Below are 24,489 nucleotides of genomic sequence, written 5' to 3' on the forward strand. Positions count from 1 at the left end.
ACAGCACAGACAGACAGCAAGTGCAGGGCTTCTCCTAGAAGCTCCTGCAATCTGCATCCTTCCTGTCCCCCCTCCTCCCTCCCAGAGCTGGAGAGGAAGGCCAGGCCACAACCTCATGATTCATCCAGGCACCTTTGAGTTTCTGAATCATCTGCGCCCCAGGTTGGCATCCAGAAGGGCCCATGAGATGGGGAAGGAGACTTCAGGTCTATCACTGGCTAAATGACCACACGCAGACCTCTTCATCCTTCTTCTGAGTCTCTGTTTTCCTGAGTGAGTAAGGTGAACTCTGACCTCAGCTCTGATATCACATGAGTGGAGAGCTCCGTGAGATAGACCCTACTCATCCTTTGTAACTTAAACCTTGAGCTTCACACAAAAGGGAGCTCCATAATGTCAGTTTATGAGTGAAAGGATTCTGTTTCAGCCTTCTTCTTTTCCTCCACCCTACACCCCGACTAGGAGCACTAGTCAAGCCTCCCATTTAATCCCAACCTGGCCCTGCTGACATGTTTCCCCTTCCCAGATGGTGGATCAGATGAGCCAGAGAATGGTAAGTTACCTCTTCCTCCCTGACCTGTCAGCTCTAACTTACCACCTCTGCCCTATTCTGTGGGAGACAATGGGAAGCCTATGTAGAGACAGACCATCCAGAGACGGAACATGAGGAGTGAATGGGCCTATATGTCTGCAAGCAGGGCAGATGGGGACATGTCTCTGATGACAGATATTCTGGCCCACTGCTCAGCAACACACATCATAAGTGAGGGGACAGGATGGTAGTATAGGGCCAGTACTATTGAGCTCTAACACCTGGTGTGGGAAAATAATTTTCCTTACCACAGAAACTAACAACTCTAATAACTATGAATTAGGGCCATCTCAAGAATGTAAATACGCATCCAAGCCTGGCCTAGCCCTTTTCAGTGACCATGTGCAAGTCACATCCCCTCCAAACCTCAGTTTTGTTATCAGAGAAACAAGTATCACCTGTGCACCTCGAATCTTAGGAGTGGAATAGAGTTAATGAGATAATTAACCATTCTACATCCTGTGAGGAATGGTGGGAAAGTGAAGTCACTCAGTTGTGTCCAACTCTTTGGGACCCCATGATACAAGCCTGCCAGGCTCCTCTGTCCATGGACTTCTCCAGGCCAGAATACTGGAGTGGGTAAGCTGTTCCCTTCTCCAGGGGATCTTACCAACCCAGGGGTTGATCTGAGGTCTCCTGCATTGCAGATGAATTCTTTACCATCTGAGCCAACAGGGAATGTTGGGGGCAGGTGTAATTAGAAGTCAGGTCATATATGTGCCCAACATCTCATGAAGGCCTGTTCTGACCTGACCAGGTGTGTGCTATTCTTTCTCAAGGGAGGTGAAAATCAAGAGCAGGAGGCTTGAGAAGGAGAATGATGGTTTCCACTAGGGAAGAAGGAAGAGGTAGGAGGTGGGTGGGGCCACAAAGGCAAGGCAAGATTTGTCAAGGAGATTAATTCCCACCCATTGCTATTTTCCAGTGTTTGGTAATGAAGCACTGAGATCTTAGTGTCTGAAGGGAGCAAGAAGGTATCATGTCCTCACTTTTATGGGTGGCTCGGTGGTTCTTCTATGAGTTTCTGCTCTCTCACATACCATGTCTTGGGACTTGCTGATTTCTTTCCCTGGATGCCTTATCTCCTGAATTTGGTAAGTCAAGTTCGCCTCATTTGTCAAGTGAGCTCCGCACTACCCCATGATCCCGATCCCCAGCTCTCCAACTAACGGTCCTGCTCACAGTCAGTTAGTTACTCCTGTCGTGGGCTAACTTGGGGTAGAAAGACCGTGAGCATTAATGGATGGGTAATCAACTACATGCCTTGGGGGCTGAGAGCAACTGAGGCTTCCCAATCAGTTCATTCATGATGAGGCAGCCAACCTGTTCTAGTGTGGGGGAACAAGAGCCTTGATTTGGACTGGAGGACCCACTCTCAAGCTCACTCACAAAGCTTCTGGCAGAAGGCTTCAGAGCCCTGCTTGTGGGCTTGTCAATTACCTGGTAGTTGCCACTCATCAGACTTCTCCAGAGCAAGCCAGTCATGAAGGAGAGACAGAGGATGAGAGAATGAGAGAGCAGCACACACCTTCTAGTACATAAACCCTGAGTCACTTGGCATCAGTTCTACCTTATTCTCTCACTGGCATTCGAGTCCCTAAGTCCAAGCCACACTCAATAGGAGGATGTGACACCAGGAGGTGATTTCGCTGGAGACATCTTGTCGGCATTACCACAGCAATAGCCCACGAGCCCTCAGAAATTAAACTAGGCAACTTCAGTGCTGAGGAGGCTGCAGGAGGCAGTGTGCCTGGAGGACACAGGCTGAGATGCCCGCACATCAGAGTCCCAAGTAGGGTAAGGTGTGAGCCCAGGTCAGAGGTGGGAATCATGGCTGTGAGCCCAGGACTGGCTGGGATGCAGTAGAAGGTGACCATCAGACTGAGGCACCTGAGGTGACACTGTTGGAAGGTGACTAGTAGGACAAATGATAAGCAGTACAAGTCTCCAGCAGCCAAGTGGCCCCACACAACCTCAGCATCTCAGAGAACTGGGCTTTACTAGGTATCAGGAGGAGGCAGAAGTGGGAGCATGGGAGCTGCTGAGGGAACAAAGGCAGAGAGGAGGGAGAGGGCAGAGCACATGTAGGTGAGACTTCCTGGTGAGGGTCAGGGTCAAGGTGAGGTTTAGGGAACAGGAGGCTGAGGTTTAGGCCTTTGTGCAGGGAAGTTCTATTGAGATAGAAGGGGGCAGGGCAGACGGGGTCCCTGAGGATGCCTGGTCTGCTGTCTGGGGTCTGCCTCCAGTCCAGGGGTCAGGAATTCATCCCCAGGTTGGGAGGAGCCCTGGGAGGTGCTTGAGCTGGAGCAGGTCATGGACCAGATGGAGGGGCAGTGGATGCCTCAGGCTGGACTGAGCATTTGTCTTAGTGACCCCATAGCAAGGCAGAGTCAGCTCCCTGAGCCACTACTCAGGAACCCACTACATGCTGGGCTCTGGGAGGATGCTACACACAGAGTATCTCAATGTAACTGACAGTGACCTCTTCATGCAGATGAGGTTCGTATCTAGAATCCTGGTCCCAGTGTGAAAGCTGCCTGCTCAGGCATCCTGATCTCACCTTGCCTACTATGGTCTCAAACTCGGAAGAACTGTACATTGCAAACAGCAATGGCACCAGCTGCAGGCACGGACTCCCAACAGCACCTGCACTGTGTGCCCACACAACTCTCTCTCCCTCCCGTCTTCACCTATAACAGCTTCATCCCTAAATGAGGGTACAGCCAATGCCAGCTCTTCCTTATCCCTTCTGTTTGTAAATGCCTGGAAATGGATTTAAAAGACCTGAGAAGGTTTGCGTCAATCACCAGCTTAGTTTGCACTTTTTTTAGATTGATGTCTTCCCCTCACTCTCTGCCAGAGAGCTAACCTGAGTTTCCTTCTTCAACAAGTGGAACACGAGCCAGAAAAGTCATGTTATATCCCCAGTGAGAGAATGAATAGAAATAGATGGGCCGGAAAATTCCTTCTCTCAGTTATTTTAAAAGGGGCCCTGAACAGAACAAAACATCAAACCCTGGTCTTATCAGTAAATATCAGTCATGAAAGATCAAAAGGGCCACCTCCCTGAAATAGTGTTAAAAATGTCTGATGTTCTTTTTGGAGTTGCCCTAGATTAGTGGGCTTATCACCTCCATATGTTGTGGTACAGGTCCAGATTTTTGTATTATTTCTTTTTTCTAACCCGCCATGGCCTTTTCTTTGTTGTTATTTAGTCACTAAGTCATGTCCATCTCTTTGCGATCCCATGAAGTGTAGCCCACCAGGCTGCTTTGTCCATGGGATTCCCCAGGCCAAGATACTTAACTTGGTTGCCATTTGCTCCTCCAGGGGATCTTTTTGACCAAGGGATCAATCCTGTGCCATCTGCATTGGCCAGCAGAATCTTTACACCTGAGCTATCAGGAAACCCATCTATTTGTAAAATACACTATAAATTACCCAGAAATGAAGAAAACAAAGAAAATGAGTTCAATCCAATTTTCATTTATTGGTTTAATTACACAGAGAACTACTCTGTCACGTTGCTCAAAGGTTTCTGAGCAGTTCCTCTCCAACTCTGTACTTACCTTGTCAGGAACCAGTAACAGGCAGCTGGTGGACACAGGCAGGTCCTCGGACCACACAGGAGCAGCACTGTCCCAGGAAGTATGGTGCTGCCTGGTTGTTGAACTGTAAGGGGATTGTGAAGTGAGGGACACAGAAACCCCAGTGGACTGCTAAGCACTGCACACAGGTCACTAGGGGCTATCATCTCAGCCCCTGATACCTGGTAGGATGAGAGGCTCTGGGAAGAGAAGGAGTTTTCTGAGGTCACACAGCTGGAAAGTGGCGAATGCAGGACTGGTCTCAGCTCTCATCAGGGCTCTTCCAACTTGCCTTGAGGGGGGACCCTGGAAAATGACTCCCAGATGCACCTTCAAGGAAGGAAGGGTGGTCTGAGCTGCAGAGCTGCCTGCACAGGGGCAACTGATCTAAGACAGATCCAGGCTGGATGTCAGCCTTGGCCACTTTAGCCCAGTTTGGGCCCACTCTGATGGGCCACTTTGGTTTGCCTTTGCCCTCTGCCCAATTCCACCGTCTTCCTTCTTCACAAACTTTTCACACAATGGAAATGCAATGAATAAAGTCATGGTCACCATTCATGATGTTAAATGGAAATCAAGACCCCCAACTTGGTATCTCTTTAACACCAGCAAATAAGATGTCTGAATTTACCAAGGAGGAGACATGATCTGCATCCTTGGGACACTGATATATTCTGAGTAAGATGTAAATTAGTACTGCTGTTTTGGGAAAGCCTGACACCACTACTCTGTAGCTTGCGCAATCGTGTAGGCTTGGACCCAGCCGTCCCTCTGGCTGTTGAGACTGTGGAAGGGAGAAAGGACACAGAGACTTAGACCAGTGAGAACACTGGCGTCAGCGAGAATCAAAGAGGCTTTCTGTGGGGATGGGAAGCAGCGTTCCCATGCAAGAGATACGTACATCAACAAAAACTAGAACACGAACTTATAAAATGATATTCAAATGAACAGTGAACACTTTTTTTTTCACAGAAACTTTTTAATGCTCAGCTCTTGGCAATATGCATGGGAACAGTGTGTTTATTAAGCCCAAGAGAAAAGATAATTCACTGACAGAATGAAACATTCAAATATCTTCTTTTAAAATTTAGAAGTACTTTAACTATAGACAGATTCAGGTAGAGCAGAATTCTAATCCAGAACCTCCCATATTGTTTCTATCTTTCAGAAAAGTCTCTTCTTGACAGAATTGCTTTTCCTGTAAGTTTAGTAGGTTCTGGAGCAGCTCATTACTGTGTTCACTCAACCCCAACAATTGCCCATGACCAGCTAAGTGGAGAACCATACAACGAAGCCTCCAGCACCACTTTACACCTGTGCAGGGGATCTTTCAACACATGATTTCTGATTTAATGAGACAGCTATCACTGAGAAGGGCAGCAATTTCATCAGACACTGACTGAAGCTTATTTGGGAGAATGGTGTTCTTCCTGAGATATTGATCCATAGCCTCTCTATTCATAGGCCTTTTTCTTCTATTCTGAAGATGCATATTTTCCAGTCCATAAGTAACTTCAAACTTAGCCTGAAGCTGATGAAGGAACAACCTGCTGGACGATCTCCAGCAGAGAGCCCAGGATGGAGGCTGCCATGTTGTCCTGGCCCATTAATATTTTTAAATATTCTCAACCTCTGTTAAGCGTTAAGAAACCACTGTTAAACCTAGTGAAGTACACATGGAACCCCAGACAGAGCAGTGAAAGTTCAGAGTCCTAACAAGTTGACCACCAGTGTAACGTGTAATGACTTTAGACAATTCTATGGCTATGTGGAGACTGTAGCAAGGGCAGGAGAGAGGAAGTCAAGTTCAGTTTTAGACAGGCTGTGCTGGAGGTGCTGAGGAGACTAGCAGAGAGGATGTCAGTACCCACCTTCAAAGTCAAGTCTGGAGCCCAGGGGGAGGTCAGGCTGGAGATGCAGTCTGGAAGTGCTCATCCTGTAGACAGACTCCAAGGCCATGAACCTGGATAAGGTCTCTGCTGGAGAGAGGGTGGAGAGGAGAGGGAGTGTCCAGGGACTGAGGGGGCAGGAGGACCCTCAAGCACTTAGTCTGCTGAAGGACAAGAGCCACTGTGGAGACCCATGAGTATCCAGAGGGGCAGGATGCAATCCAGGAGAGGGTGGTGTCCACAGGCCAAATGATTTCAAGGAGGAGGGTGGGAACAGTTGTGTCTGAGGCTGCTGAGAGGTCACGATGAGAGCTGAGAACTGACCGCTGGATTCAGCAGTGTGGAGGCCACTGGTGAAGTTGTCAAGGGCAGTTCCATGGAAGAGTGGTGTCTGAAGTCTGGAGGAGGGAGGACAGAATGGGATCAGAGGGTGTTTAATGCAGATGGCTCTTCTTAAGTTGTGCTGTGCAGGTGAGCTGAGGAATAAAGCAGGAGAGGGAGGAGATGGTGGGGCTGATGGATATTTATATGGCAACTGTGAAGGGAAGATATGTGAAGAGGAACCATTGACCTGGTAGGTGAAAGGAGACAATTACTACAGCCAAGAAGTTCTGTAAGTGAAAAGAGGGCAGGATTGCCCTATACTTGCTGCTTCACTTGCCAAGTAATGGGCAAGATTTGAGCAAATGTGATCTGGCAGATAATGTATTGCCTGAGGAGTAAACTGTACTTCTCTTCCCCCATACTCACCTAGGTTCAGGCCAGGTGCTTTTAAAGATTTCTCCTAAGAAACTTGTTCCTGCAATGACACCTTTCGGTTGGCTGGTAACCCACCCCACCCCACACAAGTGCTTAGGAAACTGCTGGCAGCAATGAACCAGAGGTGTCTCAGACCACAGCAGAGCTCAGAGAAGCCTCCTGAGACAGCAGATTAAACAGCATGGTGGAGTTCGCCCCCTTGTTTGTGCCTTGGGAACGCAGGCTGCAAGCATTCGTGGTCCTGCAGTGTGTCAGCTGTTTCCTGGCCATGGGTAAGGTGAGCTGTTTGGAAACCGGTAACCTTGGGCACCTGTCACTTCTGGTGCACACAGTGCTTTGATGGGAGGAAAATGCAGATCCTAAAGGGGTTGCTACCTCAGCACCTGGTGATCACGGGGATGAAGGACATCCTGCTCAAGTGGCCATTGGGAGATTTACCAGAAGGAGTGTGTACGACTATCTGTGTCCACGCCCAGGCCAGCCTGGCCTCTGTGACCATCAGGAACAGCACAGGGAGGTCTAGTAGCCCTGAGCCTGGAGCTACAGTAAGGGAAGCTGAGAGATGGAAGGTGAGCCCACCAGTGCCAGAAACAAGAGACTGTACCTTGTCCCTTTTCCTGAGGGCAAAGGGTAGCCCCAAGAAGGCTTTAGGTACTGGAGTGACATGGTCCAATCTGTGTGTGACGGGCTGCAATTGAGGGATCTCAATTGTGTTGTGGTGTCTGGGGGAGGCAGATGACAGGGAGAAGTTGTTACTAACTCAAATTTGGGCCTGCTTTCCTGAGCACAGTAAAGCTCATATACTGATATTTGGTTGAGATAAGTTTTTAGAAAGTGCAATACTTATTGCAGGAGCCAAGAAAGAAGTCTAAGTATGTACGGCTTAAAATTACAGAACCCCCCCCCCCCATGAATTTCAGGGAATGGTATCTAGAGACTGGGTGAGGTAGAGTTTCTGGGCACATGATCAGCTCCTAGACAATCGTCAGATTGCTTGGTGGTGAGGTAACTGGGAGCCATCATCAACCTTCTGGTTCCCCCTTGTCTGAGGTCTACAGACTGATGAGCAGCTTCCTCTACCTGGCGGGGGTTCAGTATCTGGAAAACAGCTGAAAGATGAGGCTCAGAATATTATCTATAGCCCTTGAAGAGTTACTAAAATTTCTTGATTTGTTGAATAAGTTAAACTATTATTATTAATATTTTCTCTTGTTGACTGTTTTCCTTTCTTTCTTTGTTTATCATTTCTCTGGTGAATTTTACCCTTTAGAACTTTGGGAAAGCTTATGGGGTCACAGTATTTCTACAAATGAGGGGCAGACTGAGGATATGAGAGGTCTTTTCTAGGAAGGCTGCATATGTCCTGCTCAGGTACAAGGTCACAGTTAACACCAGGGGTCACAACGTAGGTCCATGGGCCAAATACAGCCACGTGATTGTTTTTGCATTTGTACAGCCCAAGAGTCAAAAATGGTTTTTACAGTTTAAATGCTCTCATTAGAAATGATTTTGTACCTATGCAATATCCTCCTAGTTGCCTCTTGAGCCCCACATTCTGAATTATGGCTCTGAATTCTGAAAGGATTCCTGACCCTGATCTAGGGAGGCTAGCAGCAGGTAGCGAGATGGGGCCCCTTTTCAAAGATTCTTAAGAGATTGTCCACAGGCAAAATGTACAGACTGGCAAGAAAGTAAGGGCTTGCAGTGGGCCATAAATGCTGCACATGTAGTGAACAGCTGGCTCATGCTGGACATACAGCTGGTATTTGGGGGAGGGGCAAAGAAGTGGCCAGAAAGGTCAACAGGGACATGTCACCACAGACTCAAGTCCCAAACAAATACTTTCTAGTGGGTTACTTGCTTACACTGTTCTTTTTTTTAATTCACACTCTCACACAGGAAGGTAAGCTCCTTTCAAACGGATGGTCTTGTTCTCATCTGCATCTCCAGCTCCTTGAAGAGTTTATGTTGGTATATGTTTGTTAAATGAAAGATTGTTGGGAGCATAACGGAGCCAAAATAGTAGAATTGAATGCCAGGTCCCATCCTACTAGCTTTCTGGGTGACCTAGCCAACCTGGTCTCAGTAAAATGGGGTTTTGCATTTTTCTTTCTGGGTGTTAGAAGGGGAAAGAAGGGATCTTCCTTTCTCAGGGACTGGAAATACTCCCAAGTTTGGCTTTGCCTGCTGACAGGAGTTAAAAGGTGAGCCCGAGGTGAGGTATACTGAGGTGTAGGAGAGTTCCTTTGGTCAAGTGGAAATGCCAGCTTTTTAAAATCTTTTTTCTTTTTCTGAGTGAAAAATGAATCCACGCTATTGTTACTCATTCAAACAGAATATGTATTTTAAAAATGAATCCAGGGAAAAGTGAATCTTACCCTGCAGGGAGCCACTATGAACAACTTGGGTCTTATTCTCTAGACCAGACATGGGAGTTCTCATTTCATGGGTACTGAGGTTCAGGTTGGGAAGATGAAAAGAGTTCCAGAGATGAAGGATGGTGATTGTTACACAGCAATATGATGAATTAATGCCATCAACAATACACTAAAAATCATTTCAGGTATATGCCCAGGAGTAGGAATGCTGGGTCTTATGGTAGCTCTATTTTTGGTTTTATAAGGTATCTCCATTTAGTCCTCTATAGTGCCCATGTCAAGAAAACCATAATATAAAAAGATCCATGCACCACAATGTTCATTGCAGCCCTATTTACAATAACTAAGACATGGAAACAATCTAAATGTCCAATGACAGAGGAATGGATATAAATGGAATATTACTCAGTCATTAAAAAAGCACAAATAATACCATTATAGCAACATGGATAGACCTAGAAATTGTCATAGTGAGTGACATAAGTCAGACACAGAAAGACAAATATTGTATGATATCACTTATATGCAGTATCAAAAAAGGGTACAAATAAATTTTTTTATTTACATAGCATATGGACTTGAAAACACATTTATGGTTACCAGGGGACCAGGAGGGAAGGGAAAATTAGGGGATTTGGATTGACATATACACACTCAGTTCAGTTCAGTTCAGTCGCTCAGTCATGTCCGACTCTCCGCGACCCCATGAATCACAGCACGCCAGGCCTCCCTGTCCATCACCAACTCCCGGAGTTCACTCAAACTCATGTCCATCGAGTCGGTGATGCCATCCAGCCATCTCATTCTCCATCGTCCCCTTCTCCTCCCGCCCGCAACCTTTCCCAGCATCAGAGTCTTTTCCAGTGAGTCAACTCGTCGCATGAGGTGGCCAAAGTATTGGAGTTTCAGCTTTAGCATCAGTCCCTCCAATGAACATCCAGGATTGATCTCCTCTAGAATGGACTGGTTGGATCTCCTTGCAGTATAAGGGACTCTCAAGAGTCTTCTCCAGCACCACAGTTCAAAAGCATCAATTGTTTGGCAATCAGCTTTCTTCACAGTCCAACTCTCACATCCATACATGACCACAGGAAAAACCATAGCCTTGACTAGACGGACTGCACATTGGGCCTGTCCTATAGCCCTGCTGCACTCCTGATGGACAGGCCAGGCATAGATTGCCCTCTTCCTTCCTCCCTCCTTCAGCAGGAAATGGCCTGGCAGCAGAGCAAAGAACTGAACAAAACCTAAAGAACTCAGGGAGTTGTATCCACACTGAGCAGCTTAGCGTGGCCAGAACAAGAGGCGCATGTGGTGAGTGAGGCTGGAGCAAGAGGAGATCAAGTTAGCAGTGGGGAGGCTGAAGTCAGGCTGAGCTGCTGGAGCTGAGCCTCAGCTATGAGAAGTCATGTGGGGACTTCAGCTAACGGGGAGACATATCTATGGAATATAGGATTTATCTATGGGAAGATGGGCTGAGGAAAACAGGAAGTGGGCTAGGTAGAAAGCTTCTTCATTCACAGGACGGATGCTCGAAAGATTTCATCCTGTCCCATCTCTACCAGGCACTTATTGAGCACCTGGTGAATACAGACTACTGAATAGGGCAGAGATGGCGGTAGAGGGAGAAGACTGAAAGGAACGAGGTGTCTGGGAAAAAGCGTCGTGGGAAAAAGCCAGTTTGAAGTTAGGTCTACCTGTTCAAACCCAATCTCCCAGTGTGACATGGGACAGGCTCATCTCTTCTTCCTTTAAGGCAGAGTAGGCCGACCCCTTCCTCTTGGGGCGAGGCCTGGACAGGACTGTGCTGCTAGTGCTGGGCAAATGGGGAGAGCTCGTGCCTTCATACCTCTGAGCACTAATGCTCCTGCCTCCCTCCCCAGGCATTGTCTGCTCTGTGGTCTTCATAGGCCTCCTGTTCACAAGATTCTGGATCTTCAGTATCCTGTATGCGATCTGGTGGTATGCGGATCGAGCCAAGCCCTGGCAGGGGGGCAGGCAGAGTGATGTACTAAGGCACTGGGTCATATGGAGGTACATGTAGGACTATTTCCCCATCTCGGTGAATAATGGGGGTGGTTGTGTTGTGGCCAGGATTGAAGTCCCCAAGTGTCCATGGGGAAGCACGTCCCTGTGTGCAGTGAGCAGAATACTGGGCTGGGAGGCAGGAGACAGGCTTTTACCCCTTTGTGACCTGAGAATAGTCGGTTTCTGTCTGGGTATGGTGTCCCACGTGTAGAGATGTGGAGCCAATACGAGGACTGATGTATGAAAGAGATTTGAAAGTTCGGTGGGCCAGGTAGTATGGCATATACACGTATCTTAGCACAGAAGTGTAAAGTTTTAGTAGTGCAAGGCAGGGACAGGCCCTCATCTGGAGGCAGGCACTCCTCTGGACACGGAAGAGAAGCGTGTATAGCGTGTAACCTCTGAAGGTGAACATCACAGATTCTAATACAGGGTCTGCAACATGCCGGCTGTATGACCTTGGGTGAGTTATACATGCTTGCCGAGCCTCGACGGCTTCATATGTAAAGTAGAGATGCTGCCACATACCTCATTGAGTTATGTGGATTCCATGACACAGCAGGTCCTCCTGGGGCCTTTAAGAACAACATCTGGCTCTCTTTTCACACCTGGAGCTGTGATCAATCCCACATCTGAAAGAAAAGTGGTGCCGAGTTGCTCTGTGCCTGTCTTATCTGCATCTATTCTGTCCCTACTCTGACAAGCTATCTCTCCCAGAGTATTTCTCCGCCTGGGCACTATTGATCTTGTGGGAAACTGAACCTGATTTCCAGAAATTCCACGTGCACAGTGTTCAGAACTGTAGGCCACTGCAGTCCTGTGGCATCAACACCTGCAGAGGGCGGGCAGTACCGCCAAGTGTCCAGCAGAGGAGAGATGACATGCACTTTGATCTCCCTGTCCTGGACTGAGGCTGGAAAGGGGGCTACTGTTGGCAGATTCTGGACTCTGTCACCCCTCAGGAGAACTTCCAAGTCATCCTCATCCCCTTACAGAGCAGGCCCTGCAGGAATTTTAGCATGGCAGGAGGTAGGGCAGCCAGGGAGAGAGTCTGCTGTCCACTGGAAACTAGTGCACAACCTTAGAGTTGTGAGGGGTTTTGTCCTTCGATGTTACTGAAGACTGTGGTCAGCAGAGAGCCTCGCAGCAACCTCTGAGGAGCTGTTCTAAAAGGCAAAGGAGGCTCAAGACTTATGGGTTTTGCTGGGGAAAAAAAACCACCTATGTTGACAAACATCAAAATATTACTGCCAGTCACAAAAAGCAGACAACTCAAGTAATTGATTTTCATGTTTTTCTCTGTGTGGGGAGGTGCAAAATCTGGGCTCACAGCAGTCGTTTCTTTGGTGTGCATCCTCACTCACTCTGACCAGTATCCTCTTTTCCTCCATCCTGAGTTCCTTTCCAGCCCCATTGTCAGTGGTGGCTACGGTGGCTGCTAGCTTGAAGGCAGGCAAGCAACATTCCTTGTGTCAACCACTCTGCTGGGCCTACTCCATAATACAAACTTTTCCACTGCGATTATATGAGCTACTACCTAATGATAGAGTTTCTAGTGAAATTAGGAGACTACTTCTGAGCACTAGAACTTTCTAAACACACCCTATGGGCTTCCTGAGGAGCTAATGGTGGAGAATCAGGCAGTGTTTCCCCCAGGACAAGCTACCTCCACCTCATGCTGAAGATCAGTCCAGGATCTGGGTTTCTCTGTGAAGATTTCATTATCCTGGAACAGCAGTGTCTGCAAAGACTAAGCCCTGAGCAAGAGTACAGTGCTGTGGACAGGCCGTGACCTGCTGTAAGGAAGTGCTGCAGACTTGGCAGGACACCTCCCTAACCCCTTCCCACCCACGCCTGTGGGCATCACCAGGACTTCATGCCCCTCCTCCTGGCCCCCATTTCCTTCCACACAGGAGTCTCTTACACTGAGTCATGGGGGCTCAAGGGTCAGCCCTGATCCGGGTCAGAGCTCTGGATGCCACAGCCCTTGGAGAGATGCTCACTCCCTCCTGTGATGGCTCCTTCATTCTGGGGGAGCTTTGCCTGGGATTAGGTCTCCCTTCACATAGGACAGGGGCTTGGGTCCCTGTCACCATCCCAGGAGTCTCACCTCTGCCTTGGGCAGGGGCCTTCCTTCCCTGGTGGGATGTATCGGCTTCATCCATTCATGGGTCTGTTCTCTCTCTCTTCATCCAACAGTCTCCCAGAGCATCTCCTTTGCCCCAGACCGGCACCAAGAACAAGGATCCTCAGATAAGCCATCTCTAATTTCAGGACACTCACATGGGGGTGTCATATCCCTTGGGGACACATAGAAGAGGTCAGCACAGACAGTTAGCAGAGACTGGGGAGGGCCTGAGGTGCAGCCCCGATTCACCAGGCTGTTCTCCTTGCAGCTGGTCAAGACTGCCGACATGGACCCCTCCCGGAACTACCTCGCTGGCTTCCACCCTCATGGGATCGGGGTGATTGGAGCTTTTACCAACCTTTGCACTGAGAGCACAGGGTTCTCCTCGGTTTTCCCAGGCATCCGCTCACATCTAATGATGCTAAACTTGTGGTTCTGGGTCCCTGTCTTCAGGGAATGCATCATGTCTGTGAGTGAGTCTTCCCAAATCTGGCCAGCCCGAGAGGTGAGGGCTGGAGACATGGAGGAAGGGTGTCAGGGAGGGCTGCTAAGATTTCTGTACTTCCTGAAGAGCATGTGCAGTGGAGAAGGAGGCTAGACCCAAGGAAGCATTTCCCACAGCTCTGTGCCCAGCAATGACCTTAGTGAGGGGTTGGAAAGAAGGGAATGATAGAGTCCCAGCCCTCAGGAAACTCCCAGCTGCGAGAGGAGGGTGAGTGGAGACCTGCCACACGTAGCCCACAGTCTCTCCCTGTCACCCCATACCTAACCACCTTCCTCTCTCCCCAGGGCTGGTCTCAGCAGACAAAGAGAGTGCTGCTCACATCCTGAGCAGGAAAGGAGGTGGCAATCTGCTGTCCATTATTGTTGGGGGCGTCCAGGAGGCACTGAATGCCAAGCCTGGAGCCTACAAGCTGGTGCTGCAGAAATGCAAGGGCTTCATCAGGCTCGCCCTGATGCACGGGTATTGGGGAGAGGGCTCTGTGTTCAGCTGGAGGTTGGCAAGGATTGTGTTTTTGTGGGATACACCAGAGATTAAGGCAGATTCTATTTTGGCAGGTAGATTCTCAATCCATTGACATTGAAGAGTCTATCTTGGTGATCGATATTTTGTCTCATTTCCAAATACCCAGAGAAGATTCTAGAAGGGAGTTTTGGTGATTAAAGGGAATAAGTGTCAAAGGTCATATTGTTGAGAGCTTGCATTACATCTGAGTCGAAGGGACTTGGACAATAAAGTTTGAGACATAGCTTAGAGCTGTTCTCCTATAGCATCTTTTTTCAGAAAATTTGGAGATATTTTATATCTAGGAGGACTCTCTGCGGCATTCTGGACTCCCTGTCATGTTACAACAGTCAGACAGTGGCCCCGAGACAGGCCAGATCCCAAGGCCTTGGCAGGTCTGAGACACACACAAAGCCTCCTACTCTTGTCCCAGGGCTCCGTCCTCTGCTCCAGTTGCTGCTCACTAGGTCCCTACAGGAGGCTAGGGGACCATTTTTTGTGCCTTCTTGCTCCTCCACACGCCCTCTCTCCTGTCTCCCTCTAGGGCAGCTCTGGTGCCGATCTTCTCCTTTGGGAAGAATGACATATACGACCAGATTGAGAGCTCTCCTGGTTGCAGTGGTTTCAGGACCGACTTCACAAGAGCATTAGAGGCACCATCCCTCTCTTCTATGGCCGTGGAGTCTTTCAGTACAGCTTTGGTCTTGTGCCCTTCCGCCAACCCATCACCACTGTGGGTGAGCCTAGACCCGGGCTGGGAGGGGAAGGGCTATAGAGAAAGAGGCCTGGGCTTGTGCTGCAAGGAGACCTGGACACAGAGCAGCGCACCCTTCACTTTGTGGAGCACAAGTTCTAGAGTGTGAGACAGACACAGAGGCAAGTAACCCTATGAAAGGCAGTCTAGAATGAGAAGAGTAACAGGGGTGTGAAGCCCAGTAGCCACTACTTATTCCTGAGCCCCTGCAGTGTGTCAGGCCCTGCACTGGCTCCTAAAATGTGGCAGCTTAGTTTTCCCAACAACTTGTGAGGAGGGACTCTCATCCTCATTTTATTGATTGCAAACACAGACCCACAGAAGGCAAATCACTTCCAAGAGATCAGGCTTCCCTCGGTATCAAAGTTGAGGTTTGATAAGGGTATTTGCCTTTTTATTATGTGAGACAAGGAGGGTATAATTCTGACCACATGGTCTAATGACAGTAATTGGAGAAGGTGGATACAAGGCCATGGCAGTTCTGTTAGAATTGTGTGTAAAGTAGCATTCAACAGGTTTTGAAGGAGAGCCAGAGGGATTTCCTTGTAAATAATGGTCATGGGCTTTAGTCCATAGACTTAGCACCATCTTTCAGCTATTTGCTTTCTTCCTGACTTCCAACTAGGTTCCAACGGCAGAACTAATACAGGTGTTCATCTCTACTCACCCAGTCATTTCTTAGTTGAGTACAGGTAACCTCCTCTACCAAATTTTCTTTGCATTGTGTGCTGATATTCTCATGAATGTTATAATGCTGCTGCCTCTAGACTATTCCCAAGAGAAGAAGACATGGCAACTGCTTTCTGATCCACCTCCTCCCACAGCCACAGTCTCTTCCAATCATGGCATGTGAGGCTCCAAATCCACCTTTCCATGAGGCTAAGAGCACATCCCTAGAGCTTGCAACCTGGCACTATTGTTCCTGGCTCAGTTCTGTTCAGTCCCTTGGTCGTTTCCTATTCTTTGCGACTTCATTAATGGCAGCATGCCATGCCTCCCTGTCCATCCCTGACTCCAGGAGTGCACCCAAATTCATGTGCATTGAGTTGGTGATGCCATCCAGCCATCTCATTCTCTGTCATCCCCTTGTCCTCCTGCTTCCAATCCCTCCCAGCATCAGTCCTTCCAATGAACACCCAGGACTGATCTCCTTTAGGATGGATTGATTGGATCTCCTTGTAGTCCAAGGGACTCTCAAGAGTCTTCTCCAGCACCACAGTTCAAAAGCATCAATTCTTTGGCACTCAGCTTTCTTCACAGTCCAACTCTCACATCCATACATGATCACTCAAAAAACCATGGCCTTGACTAATGGACCTTTGTTGGCAAAGTAATATTTCTGCTTTTTAATATGCTATCTAGGTTGGTCATAACTTTCCTTCCAAGGAGTAAGCTTCTTTTAATTTCATGTCTGCAATCAGCATCCTCAGTGATTCTGGAGCCCCCAAAAATAAAGTCTGACACTGTTTCCACTGTTCCCCCATCGATTTCCCATGAAGTGATGGGACCAGATGCCATGGTCTTAGTTTTCTGAATGTTGAGCTTTAAGCCAACTTTTTCACTCTACTCTTTCACTTTCATCAAGAGGCTTTTGAGTTCCTCTTCACTTTCTGCCATAAGGGTGGTATCATCTGCTTATCTGAGGTGATTGATATTTCTCCTGGCAATCTTGATTCCAACTGGTGCTTCATCCAGCCCAGCGTTTCTCATGATGTACTCTGCATATAAGTTCAATAAGCAGGGTGACAATATACAGCCTTGACGTACTCCTTTCTCTATTTGGAACCAGTCTTTTGTTCCATGTCCAGTTCTAACTCTTGCTTCCCGATCTGCATATAGGTTTTCAAGAGGCAGGTCAGGTGGTCTGGTATTCCCATCTCTTTCAGAATTTTCTACAGATTGTTTTGATACACACAGTCAAAGGCTTTGGCATAGTCCATAAAGCAGAAATAGATGTTTTTCTGGAACTCTCTTGCTTTCTCCATGATCCAGCGGAGATTGGCAATTTGATCTCTCGTTCTTTTGCTGTTTCTAAAATCATATTGAACATCTCGAAGTTCATGGTTCACATATTGCTGAAGCCTGGCTTGGAGAATTTTGAGCATGACTTTACTAGCGTGTGAGATGAGTGCAATTGTGTGGTGGTTTGAACATTCTTTGGTATTGCCTTTCTTTGGGATTGGAATGAAGACTGACCTTTTCCAGTCCTGGGGCCACTGCTGAGTTTTCCAAATTTGCTGGCATATTGAGTGCAGCACTTTCACAGCATCATCTTTCAGGATTTGAAATAGCTCCACTGGAATTCCATCACCTCAACTAGTTTTGTTTGTAGTGATGCTTTCTAAGGCTCACCTGACTTCACATTCCAGTATGTCTGGCTCTAGGTGACTGATCACACTATCGTGATTATCTGGGTCATGAAGTTCTTTTTTGCACAGTTCTTGTGTATTCTTACTCCCTCTTCTTAATATCTTCTGCTTCTGTTAGGTCCATACCACTTCTGTCCTTTATTGAGCCCGTCTTTGCATGAAATGTTCCCTTGGAATCTCTAATTTTCTTGAAGTGATCTCTAGTCTTTCCTATTCTGTTGTTTTCCTCTGTGTCTTTGCAATGATCGCTGAGGAGGGCTTTCTTATCTCTCCTTGCTATTCTTTGGAACTCTGCATTCAGATGGGTATATCTTTCTTCTTCTCCTTTGCTTTTCACTTCTCTTCTTTTCACAGCTATATGTAAGGCCTCCTCAGACAGCCATTTTGCTTGTTTGCATTTCTTTTCCATGGGGATGGTCTTGGTCCCTGTCTCCTGTACAATGTCATGAACCTCCGTCCATAGTTCATCAGGTACTCAATCAGATCTAGTCCCTTAAATCTATTACTCACTTCCACTGTATAATCATAAGGGATTTGATTTAGGTCATATCTGAATGGTCTAGTGGTTTTCCCTACTTTCTTCAATTTAAGTCTATATTTGGCAATAAGGAGTTTATGACCTGAGCCACAGTCTGATCCTGGTCTTGTTTTTGCTGACTGTATAGAGCTTCTCCATCTTTGGCTTCAGAGAATATAATCCATCTGATCTTGGTTTTGACCTTCTCGATGTCCATGTGTAGAGTCTTCTCTTGTGTTTTTGGAAGAGGGTGTTTGCTATGACCAGTGTGTTCTCTTAGCAAAACTCTATTAGCCTTTGCCCTGCTTCATTCCGTATTCCAAGGCCAAATTTTCCCGTTACTCCAGGTGTTTCTTGACTTCCTACTTTTGCATTCCAGTCCCCTGTAATGAAAAGTCTACATGTTCCTGGCTACATGACCATAATCAAGTAACCTTAAACAAGTTCTTTAACCTCCCTGAACCTCATTTCTTCAGCAGTCAAACAGGAATAATAGCAGGTTCTGACCTCCTCAGATTGTTAGGATGACAGAAGAGATAATGCATGCAAATGCCTGCTAGCTGTAATGTTGATATATCAGAATCTTGGAGTTGCTAACATCTTCAAATCTATGACTCAAAATAGAATTGAAAGGGAGGGAGAAAGAATGTTTACCTGCTCAGATGACCATTGTGATGTGAACATCAAGGGCCCCTGAGCCTTCAGTGGTTCCTGCTCTGGGCCACACTCACCTCTGTGTCTTGCAGTGGGGAAGCCCATTGAGGTGCAGAAGACACCGCATCCCTCCCAGGATGAGGTGGACTCTCTCCATCAGCGCTACATGCAGGAACTGGAAAATGTCTTTGAAGCCCACAAGCTCAAGAACAGTGTCTCCATAGACCAACACTTGGAATTCTGCTGAACGCCTCCCTAGGGGAGGGGCTCCTCCAAAGGGCAGGACTGGCATTAGGCAGGATGGAGGGAGGTGCTGTTGAAGCTGAAAAGTTAAAATTTTACATAACCTCCTGCTCCTTCTGCCTCTGTAACTCAGCTTGCTCCTTGCAAAGTGTGGATCCCGTAGGTCTCAGATAGTGGGGACTCGCAATATTAGGAACTGGAGCTTATCTCACTCACCCTTGTCCTTCTCTTTGCAATTTCCCAGCCCCTGGAAACCCACAAACCCACTTATTCATGGCTGTCTGTGTATCAAACTCTGTAATCCCTTTGTTCGTGGCTCAGAGCTTGGAGTGTTAACTCCTCTGGCCCACAGGCATAACAACGCTGAGTTCTCCAACTCTCCAAGTATGTGCTTGGTTTCTCAAGTACTGGTTTCTGCAACATTTCTGGATGCCCCAGCGACATTCCAACCGTGTCGGACCCTTGAGCCACTGGACTGGTGGCTTGGCCAGGCTGGAGTGAAGGATCCCCAGATGAACAAGGAGGCCATTCTGGAGGGATTCTGGGTTCTCTTTCGGGCCGGTGTTCCGAATCTCCCGATGGCCGAGCCCCGACTGGACTCATTGGAGGGATGGACCAACTCACCAGGAATGGCCACAGGATCAGTAAGGCCCCGGGGCCAGTCCCCAGTCAGATCCTACCCCAATGGGCAGAAGAGGAGATTGATCACCTTCTTGGAGCTCCCATGAAGGGAGCAACAGTTAAGGAAACCTGAGGACTTGGGAGAAGGGAGCCTTTGTGACAGACTCTGAATGATTGTGAGTGCGTGATTGCTGATTGAACAGAGTGAGAGAAATTTTTCTTTTTGGAAACTGCAAAACTAATTCTTTCTGCATATGCAGTTAAAAACAACTAGCTTGTTAAAAGTCTTGCGAGGAAAAAGCTTGATGTTAACCCTTTCCATGTCCTTGAAATACAGAGCCAACTTTACCTGAGACCTCAGCCTTGGGCAGATTAGAACTTCAAGCAAAGAAAAAAAAAAGTGTCAAAGGGATATTTTAAATCTCACACAGAATACTATAAGATCTCTGTCAGTCTGTCTGTCTGGTTTTATGTATGTCTCAGTGTATGTCTTTTGTTTTTTTTTTCATGATAATACTGTTGAAGTTGTAAATGAGTTTAATTTAATTGGCCTCAAGGAAAGTAAGTGCTAAAACTCCTAGAGGAGAACATAGGCAAAACCCTCTCCGACATAAATCACAGCAGGATCCTCCATGCCCCAACTCCCAGAATATTGGAAATAAAAGCAAAAACAAACAAATGGGATCTCATTAAAATTAAAACTTCTGCACAGCAAAGGAAACTATAAGCAAGGTGAAAAGACAGCCTTCAAGAAGGGAGAAAATAATAGCAAATGAAGCAACTGACAAAGGATTAATCTCCAAAATATACAAGCAGCTCCTGCAGCTCAATTCCAGAAAAATAAACAACCCAATCAAAAAATGGGCCAAAGAACTAAACAGACATTTCTCCAAAGAAGACATACAGATGGCTAACAAACACATGAAAAAATGCTCAACATCCCTCATAATCAGAGAAATGCAAATCAAAACCACAATGAGATACCATTTCACACCAGTCAGATTGGCTGCTATCCAAAAGTCTACATGCAATAAATGCTGGAGAGGGTGTGGAGAAAAGGGAACCCTCTTACACTGTTGGTGGGAATGCAAACTAGTACAGCCACTATGGAGAACAGTGTGGAGATTCCTTAAAAAACTGGAAATAGAACTGCCATATGATCCAGCAATCGCACTCCTGGGCATACACACCGAGGAAACCAGAATTGAAAGAGACACATGTACTCCAATGTTCATTGCAGCACTGTTTATAATAGCGAGGACATGGAAGCAACCTAGATGTTCATCTGCAGACGAATGGATAAGAAAACTTTGGTATATATACACAATGGAGTATTACTCAGCCATTAAAAATAATACATTTGAATCAGTTCTAATGAGGTGGATGAAACTGGAGCCTATTATACAGAGTGAAGTAAGCCAGAAAGAAAAACACCAATACAGTATACTGACGCATATATATGGAATTTAGAAAGATGGTAACCTTAACCCTGTATACAAGACAGCAAAAGAGACACAGGTGTATAGAACAGTTTTTGGGACTCTGTGGGAGAGGGTGAGGGTGGGATGATTTGGGAGAATGGCACTGAAACATGTATATTATCATATGTGAAATGAATCACCAGTCCATGTTTGACGCATGATACAGGATGCTCAGGGCTGGTGCACGGGGATGACCCTGAGGGAGGATAAGGGGAGGAGGGAGAAGGGGAACACATGTACACCCGGGGCAGATTCATGTCAATGTATGGCAAAATCAACCAACATAATATTGTAAAGTAATTAGCCTCCAATTAAAAAATATATATATATAATAAAAAAAAAGAAAAGTAAGTGCTTACAAATCAAACAATTCTAAATAGAAGAAAAATTAATCTAAATAAATTTCAGATTCATGTAAACTAGGAAATATTCAATATTAAATATCTAGTATTAATGTTTGTTTTCTAATCTAATAAGGAAGTAGGATGTATGTTTTTAAGAAAGAAGGTATAAAAAATGAAATAATGTTGTATAAAGGGAAAAGAAAGTGGGTCTGACGTATAGCTGGTTGCTACAAAAAGTCATTAAAACGTTTGTGGAAAGTGGACCCTGAAAAAAGTTTTGTGCTTGGTTAGGACTGACTAAGTTTAAAATAAATTTAATTAAGTTTACCTAAATGAGTTTAAAGTAAGCTGGTGCAAAGAACTTGACCTTTCTCTCTGTTAAGAAGACATAGTTTATTCAGTTGTTGAACTGCTTTTAATAACACATTTAAATTTCTTTACCTCTTAACTGATCTGTTTTATATTTACCCTTGAAATCTTTTGTTAACTTTGACTAAGTGAATAACTTATTTCACCATAATTTATATGATCCTACCTGACTGAATGTTATAAACCCTTTCGACATGTATTGACAAAGCTTCCTAAATATCTTGATTTCTAGCTAACTTTGGGATGCTTCAGAGGGCCCCTGAGACATCCCAGAGAGCTATTAAGCTACCTGGGTTCACTGATCGTGTTGAACTACTTGAGAAGCACTGCTGAAGGGGTGACAAATCTTCTCAGGTTGTACTGTATGGCTGATGTTACTAATATAGATAACCTAAAATTATGTGATATTCATATAGATCTGATTGCCTGATAAGATATGGTCAATTATAATTCTAGTTGTCATATTAAAGTTTATGAACAGGTTTCTTTGTTTATTGCAATAGAATCAGATTTTAAACATGCCTTGTATGCTTTTCCTGTCATGCCTTTGGAAGAATACTGCTAGTTCTTCAAAATTTATGGAAAAGACTTTCTAAGATTAAGCAGATAAACTACTTTTGTTACTAACAGTAAGTTGATACCAGACTGGAATTTGGTCTTCACTCAGTTTAGAGAACAAAGTTTTCTTAGAATGCAGCTTTTGATAACAGATTATGAGTTTCTTTGCCTTTAAGTGATTTATATTTGTTTTAAAAATCTTTTTGCTACTTTGGTAGAGAAAATAAACATTATTCAAGATTATGGTATGTGTAGACAAAGCTCATTCTGCTTGTACAAAAAATAACCCCTCACAGTTAGACATTTGCTACCTTGATGTACATGAAACATGACAATAGTTTGCTTCTAAATCAGGAAATTAAAAATGGATAAACAATAGCTAAAGATCAAAGAGCCAGGGCTATAGGAAATCCAAGATGGCCACTTGGCTTTTCTCTGCTCACTGACAGACCACATTTTTATTTGACGGGTTAAAGCCTTCCCTGGCTACAGTATTAATGCCCTCACAATGAGTTCTCCAAAAAAAGAAAAAAATAGGTTTCACTGAATATTAAGTTCTAGTTTTGTTAATTAAGGTCTGTGCTTACTAAGATTCACTTCTGAGATAGTTCTTTGTTACACTGTTAAAAGTTTTATTTAAGGACACTCTAAGGTTGTTTCTAAAGCTTATCTCAGTAACCAATCTTTATTAAAGGTCAGATGCTCCCTGATGTACAACCAGGGATTAACTGTAAGACTAGAGATCTTGTCAAGAAAATTAGAGATACCAAGGGAATATTTCATGCAAATATGGGCTCAATAAATGACAGAAATGGTATGAACCTAATAGAAGCAGAAGATATTAAGAAGAGGTGGCACGAATACACAGAACTATATAAAAATGATCTACAACACCAAGATAATTATGATGGTGTGATCACTCACCTAGAGCCAGACATCTTGGAATGTGAAGTCAAGTGGGCCTTAGGAAGCATCACTATGAACAAAGCTAGTGGAAGTGATGGAATTCCAGTTGAGCTATTTCAAATCCTGAAAGATGATGCTGTGAAAGTGTTGCATTCAATATGTCAGCATATTTGAAAAACTCAACAGTGGCCACAGGACTGGAAAAGGTCAGTTTTCATTCCAATCCCAACGAAAGATATTGCCAAAGAATGTTCAAACTACTGCACAATTGCACTCATCTCACAAGCTTTCAAGGTAATTCTCAAAATTCTCCAAGTCAGGCTTCAGCAGTATGTGAACTGTGAACTTTCAGATGTCCAAGCTGAATTTAGAAACTGCAGAGGAACCAGAGATCAAATTGCCATCTGTTGGATCATCGAAAAAGAAATCCAGTTACAGAAAAACATCTGCTTCTGCTTATTGAATATACCAAAGCCTTTGACTGTGTGGATCACAACAAACTGTGGAAATTTCTTAAAGAGATGGGAACCAGACCACCTGACCTGCCTTCTGAGAAATCTGTGTGCAGGTCAAGAAGCAACAGTCACAACTGGACACGGAACAACAGACTGGTTCCAAATAAGGAAAGGAGTACGGCAAGCTGTATATTGTCATCCTGCTCTTTTAACTTATATGCAGAGTACATCCTGAGAATTCCTGGGCTAGGTGAAGCACAAGCTGGAATCAAGATTGTCAGGAAAAATATCAATAACCTCAGATATGCAGATGACACCACCCTTATGACTGAAAGTGAAGAAGAACTAAAAAGCCTCTTGATGAAAGTGAAAGAAAGTGAAAAAGTTGGCTTAAAGCTCAACATTCAGAAAACGAAGATCATGTCATCCGATCCCATCGCTTCATGGCAAATAGATGGGGAAACGGGGGAAACAGTGGCTGACTTAATTTTTCTGGGCTCCAAAATCACTGCAGATGGTGATTGCAGCCATGAAATTAAAAAACGCTAACTCTTTGGAAGGAAAGTTATGACCAAACTAGATAGCATATTAAAAAGCAGAGACATTACTTTGCCAGCAAAGATCCATCTAGTCAAGGCTATGGTTTTTTCAGTGGTCATGTATGAATGTGAGAGTTAGACTCTAAAGAAAGCTGAATGCCGAAGAATTGATGCTTTTGAACTGTGGTGTTGGAGAAGACTCTTGAGAGTCCCTTGGACTGCAAGGAGATCCAACCAAGCGCTCCTAAAGGAGATCAGTCCTGGGTGTTCATTGGAAGGACTAATGTTGAAGCTGAAACTCCAATACTTTGG

The 24,489-nt window shown here is 45.6% G+C and overlaps 1 pseudogene; it reads left to right on the forward strand.

The window, feature by feature from the left end:
* Nucleotides 1-7,008: 7,008 nt before the first annotated feature.
* LOC148775641 (2-acylglycerol O-acyltransferase 2-like) lies at nt 7,009-18,908 on the forward strand (annotated as a pseudogene).
* The last annotated feature ends 5,581 nt before the right edge of the window (nt 18,909-24,489 follow it).

The sequence above is a fragment of the Moschus berezovskii genome, chromosome 14, assembly GCF_049115385.1.
Source record: "Moschus berezovskii isolate FMDL1 chromosome 14, NW_MosBer_1.0, whole genome shotgun sequence".
Taxonomy (NCBI): Eukaryota; Metazoa; Chordata; class Mammalia; order Artiodactyla; family Moschidae; genus Moschus; species Moschus berezovskii.